This window comes from Phodopus roborovskii, unplaced genomic scaffold, assembly GCF_943737965.1.
Source record: "Phodopus roborovskii unplaced genomic scaffold, PHOROB, whole genome shotgun sequence".
NCBI classification, from domain to species: Eukaryota; Metazoa; Chordata; class Mammalia; order Rodentia; family Cricetidae; genus Phodopus; species Phodopus roborovskii.
Window position 1 is genome coordinate 2,638,820 of NW_026125540.1, and position 21,786 is coordinate 2,660,605.

At 36.7% G+C, this 21,786-nt stretch overlaps 1 pseudogene; it reads right to left on the reverse strand.

Moving 5' to 3' along the window:
- LOC127216308 (hsc70-interacting protein-like) overlaps positions 1 to 21,786 on the reverse strand; it is a 100,983-nt pseudogene that overhangs the window by 23,585 nt on the left and 55,612 nt on the right.

The window sequence follows — 21,786 nt, forward strand, 5'->3', positions numbered from 1 at the left end:
TTTGCCTTTTCTTCCATTTCTTTAACGGATTTTCTCATTTCCTTTTTCTGGGGGGGGGATCTCTGTAATCTCCATGATGCTTTTTTTTGGGGGGTCATTTGCTTATGCTTCATCTATTTTGAGACTTCATGACTTGCTGGTGTGGAGTCCCTAGAGTCTGGTGGTGTCATATTGATCTTTCTGTTGTTTACTGTGTTTTTATACTATTGTCTACCCATCCCTTCTTCCAATGCATACCAGTGGGGTCTCTCCATCTCCTGGTGGATACAGGACCAAGGATCTCTTCCAGCAATTCCACACTTAGGAATATACCCAAAAGATGCACATTCACATAGCAAGGACATCTGTTGAACTATGTTCATATCAGCATTATTAGTAATATCCAGAACCTGGAAACAACCTAAATATCACTTATCTGAAGAATGGATGGAGGAAATCTTGTACATTTACACAATGGAGTACTACTCATTGAAAAACCAAAACAATGGATTCTTGAAATACACAAGCAAATTAATGCAACTAGACGAAATGATCCTGAGTGAGAGCCTTTAGCCAGTAGCTGATGGAAGCAAAGACAGACACCCACAGCTAAACACTGAGCCAAACTACTGTAATCCAGTTGCAGAGAGGAGTGATGAGCAGAGAGGAGTCAAGACCTGCTGACCTGAAGGATGGGGAGCTCATAGACCCCAGTCTGATAGTTGGGAAACCAGCATAAAACCAACCCAGACCCTCTGAATGTGTGTCTCATTTAGGAAGCTTGGGAAGTCTATGTGGCCTCTGTTAGTGGATCAGTACTTATCCCTAGTATACAAATGAACTTTGGGAGCCAATCCCACATGGAGGCATGCTTTCGCAGTTAGACACATGGGGGAGGACCTAGGCCCTGCTCCAAATGATATGACAGACTGGGTAGATTCCCCACTGAAGGCCTCACCCTCCTGGGGAGAAGAAAGGGGATAAGATGGCGGTTGGGAGGAGTACAGGGGAGGAGGGGTGGGTGAAGTAACTGGGCTTGGCATTTAAAAAGTTTATTTCAAATATAAATAAAAAAATTATTAAAAAGTTGTGAGTTATATATATATCAGTGACATATGGAAATAATGTCATAGGTGTCATAGTGACAGCATATTGTTCAGCAGCAGTTTTTTTTTTCTTTTTCTTTTTCTTTTTATCATCATTGTGTAATGTGAATGATTTCTCTGGTGAAACCAGGAAATGAATTCTATTCTTAGTACTTCAGAGATTTTCTATGTCTCTTTATATCCTGCTGCCTCCCAGGCATATTAACACAAATTAACATAAATATAACCCTTGTGCCTTAGATTCCCCTGATACAAGGAACCCCTTTTAACTTCCAGTCTGGCATGGGTATCTAGTGGTATAGATCTTCTTTTATTTGCCTCATGCCTTTGTTAAAACCCACCAAAGATCAAACTGATGGATATATTTATTTAGCCAGACAAAATATTCACAAGCATTTTTAAGGGTCAGTTCACAGCACAGTTTACAAAACAGCCTTAAATATAGGAAAATAAAATCAACAAATTTTATGCATAGACACTAGTATTATAGCAATTTTTCTAAATAAAAGATATGTCTAGGAAAATATCAGATAAAGAGGGCAAGAGACATGAAAGATAGCACAAGGAAGGGTACCTATCTCTGAACGCATCCTCTGCCCAGTTTCAAGTGTATCAAAAAGAGTGAAAGGAATTGTGTACTTTCTCTGTCCATTATGACATATGTTTCCTCTTTCCAAGATGATGTTTATACTAAGCCTTCTAAAACATGTCAAAATTTTGAAAAGTCCAACACTGATCAGAAGGAACAACTCAGTGAATGACCACTCCACAAAAACTGTTTTCATCTATAAACTAACCAAAAACTCAATGAATATTTTTGAATATACAACATTATATCACATTTGAGCTTTTAATAAATAACTGTTATGTAGCTACTCATGCATAATTTATTATCAATATTGTCAATAAATAAATAAAAACACCCTTTAGTTTTTAAAACTATGATATTAATGTTCTCATCCTTAGTTCTTAGTTTTTTTTTTTATTTTTTTTTCATTTAAATTTGCAACAAGCCTGTTTTACAAGGCAATCCCAGTTCCCTCACTGTCCCTTCTTCCCCTGCCCCCTCCTATCCTCTATATCTTCCCATTTCTGCTTTCCAGGTAGGGTGAGCCCCTCCATGGAGTTCTTCAAAGTCTGTCACATTATTTGGAGCAGGGCCTAGTCCCTCCCCTTATGTCTAGGCCAAGAGAGTATACCTTTATGTGGAATGGGCTCCCAAAGTCCATTTGAATACTAGGGATAAATACTGATCCACTACCAGATCCACTGCCCAGTCCTCCTAACTAACACACACATTCAGGGGGTCTGGGGCAGTCCTATTCAGGTTTCCCAGCTATCAGACTGGAGACCATGAACTACCCCTTGTTCAGATCAGCAGTTTCTGTGGCTTAAATTTTAAAAGAAAAGCCGGAAGCTGAAAAGGTGTCTCAGCAGTTAAGAGTATAGAATGTTCTCGGAGTACTGGAGTTTGGTTCAAAACACCTACATCCTACTTCATGAATTTCCATGTTCTGGGTCTAACACTCAATTTGGCCTTTGTGAACATATAAACTCATGTACAAACCAAAATTCAGACATACACACACACACACACACACACACACACACACACACAAACACACACAGGGAGAGAGAGAGAGAGAGAAACACACACAATAACTAAAAGTAGTCTGTATAATAAAGACATTTTCTTTAGAGTTTAATAATTGATCTTAAAAATAATCTTTTACCTTTCAATTTTCACAGAGGTAGAATTCAATAAAGTTTGTTGCTCCTTCAACAACAGATTTAAAGTAATGCGCACATATATTTATACATATATACCTCAAAATAAAATCTGTTTTATAGCCACTGCCATCAGTACTGGTTAAATGTTTTACCACACAAAATTTAATTTAATTGCATTTATCCAATAAGTTCTCGAAATTCAGACAACGTGCTCACTAAATCTTTACCTTTTTAAACTCTGAAGTCAATTTAGACACAAAATCATCCTGTGTATCATGACAGAAAATTATGTTGTATTCTGCCTCTGTACACAAAAATGTATACTTAATCTGTGCACTTGTGTGACCAATAATAGAAAATTATGTGAATATAGTTACTTAACAGTTAAAGGAAATAAATGTCTCTCATTTCTTATGAGATTAAGAATCTTAAAGAAATAATTTTCTGTGTAAATACACTGCCATTTTTGGAGAACAATATGGCGGTTCCTCAGGAAAATGGGAATTAGTTTACCACAGGACCCAGCAATCCCCCTCTTAGGCATATACCCAAAGTATTCACATCAATGCAACAAAGACATCTGTTCAACTATGTTCATAGCAGCACTATTTGTACTAGAAAGATTCTGGAAGCAACCTAGATGCCCCTCAATTGAAGAATGGTTAATGAAGATGTGGCACATCTACACAATGGAATACTACTCTGCAGAAAAAAATAATGGTATCTTGAAATTCGCAGGCAAGTGGATGGCACTTGAAGAAACCATCCTGAATGAGGTAACGCAGTCACAAAAAGAGAAACACAGTATGTACTCACTCATATATGGATTTTAGAACTAGATCAAATGATCACCAGCCTATAATTCACATCACCAGAGGAACTAGGATACAAGGTGTATTCTAAGAGATTCATATAAAGTCCCTCACAGAACTGGGAAGGGACAAGTCCCCCAGAGCTCAGGTAAAGTGGGGGAGGACAGCGAATGGAGAGAGAAGTAGGAGAAAATGAGGGGGAGGAGAGGAAGGCATGTGTGACCAGGAGGATTGAGCCTGGTTAGGAATGGAAAATAGGAAAGAGAGAGAGAGAGAGACAGAGACAGAGAGAGAGAACATAAAAGAGGGAGCCAATATTGGTTTGAAGATAAAGTTGAACACAAAGAAAGGTCGAGGGAACTACAAGACTGCTCCCAACTAACAATCTCAGCTTCCGTGGAAAGGCTATCATAAATGCCCTTCCCGGAGAGTGAGATCAACAACTAACTTCTCCATGGAGCCCTCAACTAATTCCTGTTGAAAATAGGAATTATTTTCAACTGAGTCGAACTAGAACCCAGAAGCAGATGGAGAGGACAAGACCATGCGGTAGAAGTACATAGAGACAGCATACCTGAACAAGGAGGAGCTAAGGGCCACTAGACTGATAGCTGGGAAGCCAGCAGGGGACTGACTCGGATGCCCCTGAATATGGGTCTCAGCCAGAAGGTCTGAGCAGTCTAAGAGACCTCAGACAGTGGAGCCAGGATGTATCCCTGGTGCACAAAAGGACTTTGCAAACACATGCCCCATGGAGGAATAACTGCCTTATTCTAGAGATAGGAGAGAAGCCCTAGTCCCTACTTCACAGGACCTCTCAGATCTACATGACCCCAACTGGATGGCATTCCCCTATATATGGTATTGTGGTGGGGGGTTGGGAGGGGAGGGTGTTTAGAGTGCATGTGAGAGGGAGGGAAGGAGGGAGGGAGGGCTGGGGGGAGGGAGGGAGGGAGGGAGAGGGAACTGGGATTGACATGTAAAATAATAAATTAAAAAAAAAAAAAAAAAAACGCTTTGACTCCAAAATTTAAGTTGAAGAACAAGTTACTGGGGAAAAGGATTTCTATTTTTGTTTCCACAGAAAATGAAAAGATGTGGATTCCTTCCAGACTAATGTGTTTTGATCACGCCAGACTGCCTGAAACAGAGTACAAGCTGATCCTACATTCCAAACAGCTGGACAAAACAGCCCTACAGACTACAGCTAGGATATCTGAATCTTCTTCGAATCCCCCAAGACAGTGCCCCTTATCAGCAGGAAGTAGTTTGGAAAGAACGACGCCCAAATTCCCAAATATTGTGTATAAATGTTTGTTTTCATTTAATTGGACTTTGTTATATAAAATTAAATTAAAAAATTATATAAAAAATACACTGTATTTTCTTGTTTTAAATGACAATTAGGAATTCCTTGCATTGTTTCTTTGTTGCATTTTGGCTGACAATATCTCACTTGCACAAACTTTGTAGCTAGAGTCCCTTTTAACCCTACTCCTCAAAGCTTAACCAATGTCCTGTGTAAGGATGGTACAATCAAACCAGCGTCTTGTGCTCTCAATTCTATCACCTAGTCATAGTAGATTTTCATGATTTTTGACACTTCAGGCTCTTTTCTATGCTAAAGTTTTATTGCTATTTTTAAAGGTTCACTTCAAAACGGAAAGTTAACTTGCATTTTTTTCCTGTTTGAATCAACTATTCTCTTATGAGTGGATTTATCAGGTATCCTGAGGTCCTGAGACTTCTCATCTTTGAATGTGCTTGTGTGTGTGTGTGTGTGTGTATGTGTGTGTGCGTGTGCATGTGTGTATCCATTACACACATGGCCCCACCAACCAATTATGTAAATGTAAAAGGATTCCTTGCTAAACTCCATTCTTTCTACCATATGGCTACTTGCAACCAAAAACAAATCATCAGTTTTCATCCAAACCAAATCACAGCACCATGAAGCTCATTTTTTAGTTCCATTTTCTAATTGGTAGTATTACCTTCATAGTGAGTTCCATTAAAACTGTACTAGCTATTTACCTAATTAAGTTATTTCTTTCTCCCTAATCACAATGCCAAGGCAATTAAAATATAGCTTCACTTAGATAAATGTTCAATTCAGTGGCTACAATAAAGTGCTATGCATAGACATAGTACTGGAAACACACTGGTGCATTTACTATTTGTACTAGTAAAAGTCATTTTGCTTTTTGGCACCTTTAAAGATGAAGAGAGTAAGGGTGCAGATTACAAAACTGCAATTGCTTTCCAAAATATGTCACACAAGTGTCAAATGAGGATTTAGTCAAGTTTTACTATCAGTGGATCATTCATTAAATAAAATGTGGTTCATATACAAGAAATATTTTAAAATTTGAAATAATAATGAATTCTGTTTCTGTTTTTAAATCTTGAATTTTCTTATTCTGCAAATTAGTCTTAGATGCTGGAAAGAAATAGTGTTATTGTTCAACGATGAGTACATTTCACAATTTGGCTGCCCATTGAATGTCCACTACTGTAGATTGCCTTTTCATTCCTAGATGATTGTGTGAAGGGCACATTTGGATTGTTTCACAGACAAAGAATGTAGTCACAGCTTCACACTTACAGAGCAGCTGCTGCAAGAGACTAATTGTTGCTAGTTATAGCAGCCTTTCCCAAGTTGAATAGGAACTGTGAAAGGGAAGAATTGGGGAGAGAAACCGTGAGAAAACAAATTACTTAGTAGAAATTCTAAACTAGAAATATGGAATTTCAAGTAAGAATGTGAAGCATATTCAAGACTGCAGCCATAATGCAGGAATAGATGGGTCCACATTTATATATTTATTTTAAATTTTCTATATAAGAGGTATGAAGACACAAAAGGGAAATATGACTCAAAAATGATGCATCACTTTTATCATAGTACAAAGCACAGAACAGGGAAATCCACCCTACTAATAAAATTAAATGCTAGGGTGCAAACAGCTGTCTTAAGTGGCTTGCCCAGATTTAAGATGATTAAAAGAAAGTTATGATCCACAACATTTCACCTGCTGATTCATAAGGGATGTTTGTTTGGAACACATTTTATGTTTTAATGTACATTAAATTCATAAGTTAAGTTCATTAATAAAAGTCTACCAAGTAGAGCCTGTACAGATATTTTTATTTACTTTGTTACACATTAATATAGTTCTAAAATGAAAAACATATGTTATATACTGAGTAAATATATATCTCAGAATAGAAATAATAAATATACCACTTAGACTGGTATATTTATAATAAAAGTTAAAACATAATATTTTTCTATATTATATTTATTTTAGAAAATAAATATAACATAAAAATAAAAATTAAAAATAAAGTTTTTTATTTGCAAAAAAATGTTTTTTGTAGAACCACCTATGATGTAGGAATGTTGAGTTGTGAACAATAGATAAAAGTTGGATTCTGGTGTCATTAATATTCCCATTCCCATCATGATACGAACAGAAGAGACATGTGGTTAATTATGTAGTAAATGATTGCTAAAACAAATGTGTTTATTCAATAATAACATTTTTCTTTATCATTTTTTAATTTTACATATTGATACCTGTTCCCTCTCCTTCCCTCCCTCTTTCCCTGTCTCCCTCCTCACATGCACCCTGACCACCTGCACCTCCAATTCCCCCACCTACTCCACATGTAGGGTGATGCCATGCAGGAGGGGTCATCTAAATCTGTCAAGACATTTGAAGTAGGGACTAGGACTTCTCTCCTGTCGCTAGGTTAAGGGTGCATACTTCCATGGTGGATGTTCCTGCAAGGTCCTTTTCTGCACCAGGAATACATCCTGGTTCTACTGTCAGAGGTACCTTAGACTGCTCAGGCCTTCTAGCTAAGATGAATGTTCAGGGAGTCTGAGTCAGTCACATACTGGATTCATAGCAATCAATCTTGGGGCCCTCCTTCTTCAGGTCAGCTGTCTCTGTTTCTGCAACATGACCTTGTCCCCTCTCTCTACATCTAAATTCCAGTTGGACTCAGTGTATAGTTGTGGGTGTTTATTTCTGTTTTCAAATGGTACTAGATGAGATTCCATGATGTTGTATAAGTTAGTTGTTTATCTCATTATCAGGGAAGAGCATTAATGGTAGCCTTTTCAATGTTGCTCAAATTGATAAGTTGGAGTCAGTCTTGTAGGTGTTAGACATTTCTTTAGGTGCAGTTTTCTGTTCAAACCAATAATGGCTCCCTCGTTTATGTTCTCTCTCTCTCTCTCTCTCTTCCTCTCTCTCTCTCTCTCTCTCTCTCTCTCTCTCTCTTCTGTCTTCTATTTCTCCCCTGACTCAATCTCCCTAGTCCCATGTACATTCCTCTCCTCTACTTCTCTTTCTCCTAGTTCCCACATCCCTTAATGCCCCTCCCCCACTACTTCCCATGTGCTCTGGAGAACTTGTCCCTTCTCTCTTCTGGGAGGGACTTTATATGAATCTCTTAGAATCCACCTTGTATACTAGTTCCTATGGAAGGGTGAATTATAGGCTGGTGATCCTTTACTCTATGTCTAAAATCCATATATGAGTGAGTACATAGCATGTTCCTCTTTTTTGTGACTGGGTTACCTAATTCAGGATGGTTTCTTCAAGTTCCATCCACTTACATGCGAATTTCAAGATTCCATTGGTTTTTGCTGCAGAGTGGTATTCCATTATGTAAATGTGACACATTTTCTTTATCGATTCTTAAGTTGAGGGACATCTAGGTTGTTCCAGGTTCTTGCTATTACAAATAGTGCTCCTATGAACATAGTTGAGCACATTTCTTTGTTGCTTGGATTGGGTCATTAGCGTATATGCCTAAGAGGGAGATTTACGGGTCTTGTGGTAAACTAATTCCCATTTTTTCTGAGGAACTGCCATACTGATATCCAAAATGGCAGTACGAGTTTGCACTCCCACCAGCAGTGGAAGATTGTTCCCTTTCTCCACATCCTCTGCAGCAAAAGTTGTCATTGGTGTTTCTAATTTTAGCCATTCTGGCAGGAGTAAGATGGTATCTCAGAGTTGTTTTGATTTGCATTTCCCTCATACCTAAGGATGTAGAGTACTTTCTTAAGTGTCTTTCAGCCTTTTTGATTTCCTCTAATGAGAATTCTCTCTTCAGGTCTGTACCCCATTTTTAATAGGGTTATTTGGTGTTTTGTTGACTAGTTTCTAGAGTTTTTTCTATATTTTAGAGTTCAGCCCTCTGTCGGATGTAAGATGGTAAAAACCTTTTCCCAGTCTGTGGGCTGCCATTTGGTCTTATCAACTGTGTCCTTTGCGCTACAGAAGCTTCTCAGTTTGAGGAGGTCCCATTTATTAATTATCAATCTCAGTGTTTGTGCCACTGGAGTTATATGCAGGAAGCAGTCTACTATACCAATTTGTTCAAGTGTACCTTCCACTTTCTCTTCTCAGAAGTTCAGTGTTGGTTGGATGTATGTTCAGGTCTTTGAACTATTTGGACTTGAGCTTGTGTGTGGCAATAGACATGAGACTATTTGCAGTCTTCTACACACATTCATCTAATTATGCCAGCACCATTTGTATACTTTTAGCTGTTTTTTCAAAAATCAGTTGTTCGTAGGTATGTGGGTTGATATCAGGATTTTTTATTTGATTCCATTGGTCTACTTGTGTATTTTTGTGCCAATATCAGGCTTTTTTTCTGGACTATAGCTCTGTAGTAGAGCTTAAAGTCAGGGATGGTGATTCCTCCTGAAGTTCTTGTATTTTACAGGCTTGTTTTGGCTATCCTGCTTCTTTTGTATTTCCATACAAAGTTGATTATTATCCTTTCAAGGTCCATGAAAAATTGTGCTGGGATTTTAATGGGAGCATGGGAGATCTTTCCATTTTTCTGGTATCCTCTTTAACTTCTGTCTTTAAAGCCACAAAGTTCTTATTACTTAGGTCTTTCGCTTGTTTGGGAAGCATTACCCCAAGATACTTTTGTTGATTGTGGCTGTTGTAAAGGAGGATGTGTCCCTGATTTCTTTCTCAGCCCCTTTTTTGTCTGAACAAGGTAGGTTTAATGATTTTTTTTTTTTTTTTGAGTTTACCTTGTATCCTGATAGTTTGCTGAAGGTGTTTATCAGCTGTAGAAGTTCTCTGTTAGGGTTTTTTTTTTTTTTTTTTTTTTTTTTTTTTTTTTTTGGATTGCTTATGTAAACTATCATATCATCTGCAAATAGAAAAAGTTTGACTTCTTCCTTTCCAATTTGGAACCTCTTGATCTCCTTTTGTTGTCTCATAGCTTTAGCTAGAAGTACAATATTGAAGAAATATGGAGAGAGAGGGCAGCCTTTTCTTGTTCCTGATTTTAGAGGAATAGCCTTAAGCTTTTCTCCATTCAGTTTGATGTTGGCTGTTGGTTTACTGTATACTGCTCTTATTATATTTAGGTCTGTTTCTGTTATCTCTGATCTCTCCAAGTCCTTTATCATGAAAGTGTATAGAATTTTGTCAAAGGCTTTTTCAGCATCTAGGGAGATGATCATATGGTTTTTCTTTTTAATTTGTTAATATGGTGGATCACATAAATAGATTTTCATATGTTAATCCATCCCTGCAATCCAGGGATGAAGCCTACTTGGTCATGGTGGATGATTTCTCTGATGTATTCTTGGATTCGGTTTGCCAGTATTTTATTGAGAGTTTTTGCATCGATGTTCATCAGGAATATTGATCTGTGGTTCTCTTTCTTAGCTGTGTCTTTGTGTGCCTTGGGTACCAAAGTGATTTTGGTCTTGTAAAAAGAGTTTGGTAATGATATTCTGCTTCAATTGTGTGGAAAAATTTGAGGCATACTGGTATTAGCTCAACCTTGAATATCTGGGAGAATTCATCACTGAAGAATCTGGCCCTATCTTTTTTGGTTGGAATGCTTTCAATGACTGCTTCTATTTTGTTGGTACTTATAGGTCTATTAAGTTTTTTGTCTCTTCTTGATTTAATTTTGGTAAGTGATATTTATCCAGAAATTTGTTCATTTTCTTTGGATTTTCAAATTCTATGGAGTACAGGTTTTGAAAGTATGACCTGAAAATTGTCTGTATTCCCTTTTTTGTCCGTTGTTATGTCTCCCTTTTCATTTTGATATTGTTAATTTGCATGTTCTCTCTCTCTGCGTTTTCATTAATTTGGATAAAGGTTTGTTTGTCTTGTTTATTTTCTCAAAAAACAAAACAAAACAAAGAAACAAAAAAAAAAAAAAAAAAAAAAAAGAAACACCAAGGCTTTGTTGCATTGATTTTTTTTTTTATTGTTTTACTGGTTTCTATTTTATTGATTTCAGTCCTCAAATTGATTATTTCCTGGTGTGTACTTCTCCAGGATGAGTTTGCTTTTTTTTTTCCTCAGGCTCTCAGTTGTGCAGTAAATTCTCTAATGTGACTCTCCTGTTTTCTTTATATGGACACATAGTGCAATGAATTCCCTGGTAACACTGCTGTCAAGGTGTCCCAAAAGTTCGGTATGTTGTGTCTTCATTCTTGTTGATTTTTAGAAATTCCTTAATTTCTTTCTTTCTTCTTTGACCCAGATATGGTGCAATTGTGCATTGTTCTTCAATTCCAATTTTAATGCATGGTGGTATGGTAAGATACAGGGGACTATTCCAATTATTATTTTTTTTAATCTGTTGAGGTTTGTTATGCTGCCTAGTATGTGGTTGATTTTAGAGAATGTTCCATGTGGAGCAGAGAAGAAGTTATATTCTTTTGTGTTTGGATGGAATGTTCTATACATGTCTGTTAATTCCAACTGAGACATAATTTCTGTAAATTCTTTTGTTTCTTTGTTAAGTTTCTGACTGGTTGTCCTGTCTAGTGGTGTGAGTGACATGTTGAAATCTCCCACTGTGAGTGTGTGAGGTTTTATATGAGGTTTGAGTTTTAGTAGCATTTTTTTTTTTTTTTACAAATGTGAGTGCTTTTGTATTCGGGACATAGATGTTCAGAATTGAGATTTTGTGCTGATGGATTTCCCCTGCTATGAATACAAAATGACCATCTTTGTCTCTTTTGATTCATTTTGGTTTGAATTAAAACTTGTTAGATATTAGGATAGCCACATCTGCTTGCTTCTTGGGTCCATTTGATTGGAAGATCTTTTCCCAGCCCTTTACCTTGAAGTAATGTCTATTTTTGAAGCTTAGATGTGTTTCTTGTATGCAGCAGAAGGATGGATTCTGTCTTCATATCCATTCTGTTAGCTTGTGTCTTTTTGTAGGTGAGTTAAGACCATTAATGTTGAGGGAGAGTAAGGAACATTGATTTTTAATGCTTGTTTGTTTCAGATTTGTTGTTGGTGGCAGTATTGTGAGTATATTTTTCCTGCTTTTCCCTTGAGTTCTAGTGAAGTTGGATTATCTGTTGCCTATTTCTTTGTGAACATAGTTATCTTCCTTGGGTTGGAGTTTTCCTTCCAATACTTTCTGTAGGGCTATATTTGTAGATATGCATTGTGAAAATCTGGCTTTGTCATTAAATATGTTGTTTTCTCCATCTATAGTGATTGAGAGTTTTGCTGGGTATAGTAGCTTTGGCTGGCACCCGTGGACTCTTAGTACTTGTAGAACATTTGTACAGGACCTTCTGGCCTTGAGGGTTTCCATGGAGAAATCATGTATAATTTTGAAGGGTTTGCCTTTATGTGTTACCTGTCCTTTTTCCTTCACTGCTCTTAATATTCATTCTTTATTCTGCATGCTAAGGTGTTTTGATTATTATATGCCGAGGGGTCTTTTTTCTTTGTTCCAGTCTATTTGGTGTTTGGTATACCTCTTGTATTTCATGGGCATGTCTTTCTTCAGATTGTGAAAGTTTTCCTCAATGATTTTGTTGAATATATTTTCTGCACCTTTGAGCTGGGCTTCCTCACCTTCCTATATGCCTATTATTCTTATGTTTGGCCTTTTTACGGTGTCCCACATTTCCTGGATGTTTTGTGTTAAAGATTTGTTGGATTTACGGTTTTCTTTGGTCAATGAATTTATTTCCTCTAGTTTATCTTCAGTGCCTGAGTTTCTCTCTTCCATCTCTTGTATTCTGTTGGTTATACTTGTGTTTGTAGTTCCCAACCGTTTTCCCAGTGTTTCTATTTCCAGCATTCCTTCAGTTTGTGTTTTCTTTATTGTCTCTATTTCAGTTTTCAAGTCTTGAACAATTTCCTTCATCTGTTTAATTGTTTTTTCTTGGCTTTCTGTACTTTAATGAATTGTTCATTTCTTCAAATTTTTTGTTTGTTTTTGCTTCCATTTCTTTAAGGGTTTTTCTGACATCATATTTGAGGGCCTATGTCATTTTTATGATGATATATTTTAAGTTCTTCACTTCTGTTTCATCTGCTTTGGGGTGTTCTGGTCTAGTTGGTTTAGAGTCTCTAGATTCTAGTGGTGTTATGCTTCTCTTTCTATTGTTATTTGTTTCTTTCTATTGCCATCTTCCTATTGCTTCTTCCAGTAGGTATATGTGGGTTATCTCTCTTTATTTGTCTATGTTATTCCCCAGGTGGGCTTAGTTGAGTCAGAGGTTCGATGTCTATAGCTCTCTATGTTGTCTGTAGCTCTGGGTGGTCCAAGGTCTCCTCAGGCAGGGGCCCAGCAATGAGGGTCAAAGATCATGCTCCAGAAGAAGACTGGCAATGGCGATCAAAGATCCCAGGGACTGGGACTCAGGGTGTTCCACCCGAATTGGTCCAAGACTCACCTCTTGCAGAGGCCTGTCCATGGGGGTGGGGGGGTCAGGTCAAAGACTGGACTGATACTCAGGATGTTTCTGCACTGATAGGCAGATCTAGCCGGGGCCTGGCACTCTCCAGCTAAGGCCTCTTTAGTAGAGGCCCCGTGATGGGGGCTATTCATTATTAAATATGACTTTTCATCATATGCGTTTGTGTGCGTGCGTGTGTGTGTGTGTGTGTGTGTGTGTGTGTGTGTGTGTGCCCACAGGTGTATGCAGGTACACTAATATGGGTGTCCAAGGAAGCCAGAATTTAAAATTAACTGTTTTTCTCAGTCATTTCTCTGAATTAATTAATTGATTTTATAGGGTTTTCTTCTCTGATTGAACCCAGATCTCACTCTTCTGACTTGACTGGATTCTCTTATAGCCTCATGACCCACCAGTCTCCACCTACACATCACTAGGTATGTAGAGAAACATATTCCCACATGGACAAATTAGGATTTTGCGTAGGTGCAGGGTTATGGATCAGCAGACTGACACAGTTATGTTTACTCAAGAGCGATATCGCTAAGACCCTCAGGTGAGGTTTCTTCTTATTAATTGATGTGATCTCCCCTCAAGCTGTAATTACCTTTTGCTGCTGAAATTTAACCAATCAGCAAACACACTTTTGAAAGTACAAACAAGAATCACTGACCAATTTTATCGTTTTCTTCTTACTAAGTATTACCTGCTGCTCTTAAATATTAACTGGGACTATTAAATGAACAAATTATTTAATTCCAGAACTAATAAATTAAATGCTCAAATTGTTTTTTTAATTTTGAGTTGTTTCTTCACCTTTTATTTTATGAATAAAATAGTAGTAGAAAGAAGGCAAACTAATATAAAGGCACATGTTTTATAATATATTGGACATCATATTGCATTTGTTTTCAAAAGAAATGCTTCTTAGGACATACAAGACTTATATATAAGTGTTACAAAAATTTAATATTCCTAAGTAGCTCATCCATTGTTGATAAAACACAAAATTGAACATTTTATATTAAATACATTTATGATCTTTGACACATTCACTATGCTTCTGTTAGTGCAATTTGAGAGCTCAGTGTAATCATTTAATACCCTCAACTTGATAGGCTCTAGAATCACCTGGATTATATATCCCTGGGCATGCCTGTGAAATGTTATCTTAAAGGGTTAATTAAGATGGGAAGCCCTTCCTTCCATAAATGTGGGTTGCATCATAACATGGGCTGAATTTCTGGACTGAATAAAAAGGAGAAAGCAAGTCTTCCCCCCTGCTTCTTAACTATATGTAGATGAAACCTGAAGCATCCTCAAGGCTCTGCTGCTTTGCTTTCCTTTATATATATGGCATATTCAGTCTGATTGTGAGCCAAATTACTTTTCCTTCTCTAAGTCACTTTTAACTGGTATTTGGCTTCAGAGCAGAGACAAGACAAGTCACTGACTTCAGCTAGCAGTGGTCTTAAGAAGAGTGCTCTAGGCCTTGTAGGGCCTATATCACTATTCAATAATTCTTCCAGGCAACCACAAACTTGCATAACATTTATAGATGTATATTTATCTGTGCACATCTTCTGAAAATGTCATATAAAATTTATAAATTTTGTCATCATTTTGTCTATTTTTCACTCACTATAGTGAGCTTTATAATATTTATTCTACTGAAAGTATGTATCAGTATTCTTCTTTTTAATTATTCCTGAAAATATTCCAATATATACTTGTAGCAGTTTGTTCACCCATTTATTCATTGACAAACATTTGGTCTGTTAAATACCCTCTAGCTTTTTGTAATAAATCTACTATCTCTTAAAGGTCTTCTTTAGCATGTGTTTGTGTATGTGTGTGTGTGTGTGTTTACTGAATCACTTTGTAATTCTGTCTTGTTTGTTTGTTCTTTAGGCATCTCCATATTATTTTTCAGGTCGTCTAGTACATTTAAAGCCCCTTCAGTGATGCACACACTTCCAGCTTCCCCTATGTTTTCCAGCACTCATTTCTTAGTTTTCATTTCTGTATTTTCCTTCTTACTTTATTTAATTATCTTGATGGGTAGGAAGTTATTCATGTGATTTTTCACATTTCTCTCATGAATACTAATGGCTAGAACCTTTCCAAATGTTTTTTAGTAATTTATACTATCTGTTAGTGGAAATATATTTAAAAATTGTTTTTTGATTCAGTTAATAGATTTTTTTAACTTACTGTCTATGTATTCTGTGAATTATTTTTTGATACATTTATGACGTTAAAAGTAAAGAATGGCAAAATGCATTGCATAATTGTTAGATGAGAGAAAAAGTGGGGGACTAGAATAGGTTAGCAATAAAAGTATGTAGGTGTGTTTGATAGGATAGAGTTGGATTAGCATCAGGAGACTCAAAAGCAGCTGTAACTTTAGCTTCAGGGATCCAGTGCTGCCTTCTGCTCTCCATAGGCACCTGTGCTCACATTAAACATCTCCCCACACAGATGCACACATAAACACATAATTATAAGTAATTGTGGAGAAAGAACAAATTTAAATGCTCATATATTAGGGTAAAGGCTCTATAATAAACAGTGTACTTTCTCATTGCTTTTAAACATTTATCTCAGAAATACTTCAAAATTAAGCTATATTTATTTCTGATTTGTAGTAATTTTTTACAAATAATGTCATTCCAGTTGAAATTCATCCTATTTTGTCGCTGATCACATGGTATTTTTTGCCGTTTTGAAATACTTTATTTTCCCATTCCTAATTTCATAACCTCCCATTCAAGTTTGTCATCATCAAACTAAATTAATTATGCATTTGTATTACTCATCCAATTTTGAACTAATTAGATTGTAAATAGTTTGATCGCTCATATTTTAATCTCTATTTAAAAATGTGCATTTTATTTAATGTAGATGCACTCACTGGTAAATTAAAATTACAACCTTAAACAGATTTTTCAGATGCATAATATACTGTTTTTTGTTTGTTTGTCTGTTTTCGAGACAGGGTTTCTCTGTGGTTTTGGAGGATGTCCTGTATCTATCTCTTGTAGACAAGACTGGTCTCAAACTCACAGAGATATTCCTGCCTCTGTCTCCCCAGTGCTAGTATTAAATGACTAAATGTGTGTGCCACCATTGTCCAGCTTATAAGATACTGTTTTATGCACTTGGCAGAAAGTTTTGGGACAGAAACTCTGAGGAGCAGCCTCTGGATTGTCTTTGAAGTCAGATGGCAGGGAAGCCTACAGGCCTTTCCAAAAGGGCTTGGATTCCAGCGTGGCCATTGCTTTTCAGTAAATACAGCTGAAAGGAGCTCAAAGGAACTCTCCCTAGACATCTTCCATGCACATAGGACTCTGTTGTAGGAAAAACTGCGGCCAGCCTACGCAAACCACAGTTGCCCTGTCCCTGTTGCCCAGTCCAGCCCACATGAGCATGTGTGGCAAGCACTTCCTCCCTGAGCCAAACCTGCCTCTGCACAGAGAGGCCGCTGACAGAGAGACACATGATCCAGAGATACCAATGAGGAAAGGACAACTCAGCAGAATAGGACCTTGAGACAGGCTATAAATGCAGGTCTAACTTCTTTAATAAATGAATCTGCAGCATGATCTGCTACTCACTGACGCCCAGTGCCTGAGTCCTTGGTGCTGCATCTTCTCACCCCTACCCGCAAGGGGTGTCAGAGTAGGGTCACCCACAGCACTCTGTTCCACTTTCCTGCATACTGGAGGGTAATAAGCTACACTGGGAACAAACACTGTCAATTCATCAAACTCTGGGGAAGTGATGAAGGTTCTTGATGTCATATTTTCCTTGGAAACAAGAAAAATCAATGGGTCACACTTCCATAAGTAGGTATTTAATTTACAAGAGCATGAGAAGAACACACTGTGGAGTGACTAGGGAAGGTTCAGCTGAAATTATGTAGGGTTACATACATCTTCACTAGATATTATGTCTCCGATGTATAGAGAGTAGCAGAGATTCATCTCCACATTGATAACATGTGACCATTTCCCCAGATGCAACTTACTGTGTGGTTTTAAATCTGGTATTTCATAGTATTTCCATAGAAAATATTTCACTTTGAAAGATGGATGTCCTAAAGTACTTCATGTTAGCAAGATCTTTAGCTTCTATGCACACAGGCAACATCATCTGTCTTCTATTATGGCCCTTCACAAAGGTTTGGCTCTTTTAGTATCTGTGCCCAGGGATACTTTCTTATTGATAGTTTCCAATAAAAAAATAAATAAAAGCAAACACCCAAACCAATAAAAAAGATACTGTTTTATGTCTTCTGAAATTAACAAAGGTTGAAAGCTGATAATATTAAAATAAGTGCATTTGTTAAAATTACTTTCCCTTCTAATCCAGTGTTGGTGCTGTCATTATGAACAACGTATATAGCAATATCAAACATTTCAACTGTTATGCTTCAGAATATAGTAAGGGATATCTTTCAACAACACAAAGAAAGCACATGTATTAGAAAATGAATCAAATGAAGCAACCTGTGTATTAAATTACTTCCAGTATAATGGTATCTTAGTGTAGGGTCAAATAGCTTCATAAAGTAGTTACATTTGTAATTGTATACCTATCTTATAATTGATACAAGAGCAAATAATATGTGATATGTAAATACACACTGTACTGATACAATCAGAGGAAAAGCATATTTTAGGTGGTGGTAAAGGATTACTACTGTGTCAATTCAATCTCTTTTCATCTTTTAGTTTAAAGATAAAAGTACAAAAAAGCAAGAAAAGCCTAATCCTCATAATGATATTTTTACACCACCAAGGAATAATGTATGAGGTGTCAAATTCTTCTTGATCTGAGATAATAGAGCTATGGACATTAGCGATGGTAGAAAAGGACATGTGTTTCAGTATTAGGTAACCTTCAAGAAAAGGTGCATATCGAATTCTATGGCTTCCTATTTCTCATTCCTAATTATTTTCCCTATCATTATCTGGTTATCCATCATGTGCTGAAACTTCAATCATCATGAATCTACAACCACACCATTGTTTATTTAAAACTAGTCATACTTTTGTAATAATTTTTTATTTAAATTTGAAACAAACTTGTTTTATGTGTCAATCCCATTTTCCAGACCCTCCTGTTCCCCCTACCAACTCCAATGCCTTCTCCTTTCTGCTCCCCAGGGAAGGTGAGGCCTTCCATGGAGACTCTTCAAAGTCTGTTATATCATTTGGAGCAGGGCCTAGGCCCTCCCCCATGTATCTAGACTGAGGGAGTATCCCTCTATGCGGAATGGGCTCCAAAAGTCCATTTGTAAACTTAGGGAAAATACTGATCCATTACCAAAGGACCCATAGACTACCTATTCCTTCTAACACCCACATTCAGGGGGTCTGTGTTGGTCATAAGCTGGTTTCCTAACTATCAGACGAGAGTCCACGAGCTTCCCCTTGTTAAGGTCAGCAGTTTCTGTGGGTTTTTCCAGCCTAGTCTTGACCACTTTCCTCATCATTCCTCCCTCTCTGCAACTGGATTCCAGAAGTTCTGTTCAGTGTTTAGCTGTGGGTGTCACCTCTGCCTTGTTTAGCTACAGGATGAAGTCTCTAGGTAATATATAATACCAATCTCATTATGAGGGAAGGGCATTTAAGATAGCTTCTCCACTATTGCTTAGAATGTTAGTTGTGGCCATCATTGTAGATCTGTGGACATTTCCCTAGTGCCTGATTTCTCTTTAAACCCATGATGACTCCCTCTATTATGTCATCTCTTTTATTGCTCCCCTTTATTCTTTCCTTGACTTGATCTTCCCGCTCTCTACCTCTCTTCTCCTTTTCCTCCTACTTCCCTCTCCCCTTCCTACATGGTTACAATTAGCTTGGTAGATCTTGTCCCTTTACCCTGGCAGTGTGAATTGTAGGCTGGTGATCCTTTGCTCTATGTCTAAGACCCATATATGAGTGAGTACATACTGTGTTTGTCTTTTTTGTGACTGGATTTCCTAATGCAGGATGGTTTCTTCTAGTTCCTTCATTTTCCCTGTGAATTTCAAGATTCCATTGGTTTTTATTCTGCTCAGTAGTACTCCATTGTATAAATGTACCACATTTCTCCATCCATTCTTAAGTTGAGGGGCATTTAGGTTGCTTCCAGGTTCTGGCTATTACAAATAATTCCGCTATGAACATAGTCAAACAGATGTCCTTGTATGACTGTGCACCTATTGGCTATATGCCTAAGTATGTAATTACTGGATCTTGAAGTAGACTGATTCCAATTTTCCTGAGGAACTGAAATACTGATTTCCAAAGTACCTGTATGAGTTTGCACTCCCAGCAGCAGTGGAGGAGTGTACCCCTTTCTCCACATCCTCTCCAGCATAAACTGTATTTGGTGATTTTGATTTTAGACATTCTGACAGGAGTAAGATGGCATCTCAGAGTTGCTTTGACTTCCATTTTCCTGATGGCTAAGGATGTTGAACACTTTCTTGAGTGTCTTTCAGCCATTTTAGATTCCTCGATACTAGTCATGCTTTTATCTTAATTTCTAAAACTCTACTGTGTCAGTCATAAAAATTCTTTCTAGTATTCCATCCTTAAAGTAAGCAGGATTTTTAAATACTGCTACACTAGTAATAGCTCTAAGTTCTTATCATTGATGCAATGTAGCACCTAGTTGAGTTTTTTGTGTAGCAGTTTAAATCTTTGAAGAATAATTCTTCCTTATATATATAGTCCTGCATTGATCTTCCTGCTATCATGAACAATATATCAGCAACAAAATTCAGTGTTTTTCCCTACTTCTATAAATACTAATGTTGTGGTTTACCCCAGTTTCCATACATGTAAGCAGTCCTACAACCAATTTCTCTGTTGCTAATCTTGTTTCCATTTTTTTCTTGTCTTCCTCAGCTCCAACCTCACACATCCTAAGTTGGACTTGTTCTGCCAGTTCTCTATTACTTAACTTACCTTCTAATCATTGCCATTAAAAGGGATAGTGTCCCCTGGTCATATATAAGCAAACCAATCAAAAACTTACTTATATATGGTGAAAATATTCAACTGGAAATGTAACAAACACTACCAATATAGTTTCTAACTTAACTTATGGGAACTCTATATTACTTTGGTAAATGACCATATTTATTTCCTTCTTCATAAGGAATGGTTTTCAAGGGGTGAGTGACATAAATTTATCCAGTTTTATTTTTTATCTGTTCACATATTGGCACAATTTAAATAGTCCATCTTGTTCTCTTATCAAAGCAACACTAATTGTAACTACATAATTGGGGTCTTCTGCAAGTGGACTATAAACTCATTTTCACATTTTTCTTATTCTTTGTCCCTCTGTTGGAAACATTTACCTTAAATGTTCTCTACTGATTGTAACTTATCCTACTGTCTATAACATATTCCTGATAACTTTTTTCCTTAGCACACCTTCAATATTTTATAATATTTGCCTTCATTATCAGCTTCAATCTTTCTCAATCCTGTGCATGAAATAACAGTTTCTATTGACATTCATACCTTCCTATAAGTTTTAAATTTTTGTTTAAATTCCTTCATGTAATCATATGCAATAATCTTCAACACTTAGCTACTACTTAGCAAACTAAGTTTTCAAAAACCAGTAGAATCTTAAATGTAATTATAAGACTACTGTTACTACAATTACAACATATTCCAGGATCTTCTGTTCATACCGTCCAAGAGTATGCTAATATTTCTAATGTCAGTGATTGGAATTGTCCATCTCCATCATCATGTGAGATACTGAGAGACCCATTCTTCTGTGCCTCATATATCAAACACTGGGAAACACTAACACTTGCTTATCTCCCAAATGCTACTACAATCTTTTTAACTTACTACAAATCACAAATTTCATATTTCATCATTCTCTTTCCTTGTTTTCTACTGACCTGTTACATGACTTGTGTACTAGCAAACTGAGAACAGTCTCCAAGGACAATAGTAATTATTACATTCTTGGGAAACGTTCTTATTCTTTCTTTTATGTGTCCTCATAAAAGAAAGTCCTCTGCCTAGAGGACTTACTTATCTTTCCTCTATAATCTCATCATTTTCTTATACGGATTGTTTATATGTCTTTTTTTTTTATATTTCTTACATAAATAATCTCTTTCTTAGCAAATAAGCTTTAATAAATTCTGATTCTCTCAGTTCTTTTAGATTTACAAACTTTCACTCATATAACCCTCTCTTCATCATTATGTATACTTAAAAGTATTCATAAAAGTAAAATCCTATCTTTTCTAAGCATTTACAACAATGATAAATATAGTTTCTAATTTATGGCAGGGAATTAAATTACATTTTTAGAATCAGTGAATGGATAAGAAACATAAATTGTTTTACTAGAAAGATACAAATACTTTATTGCATGTATTACATGTAGCCTAGATTAGATTAAT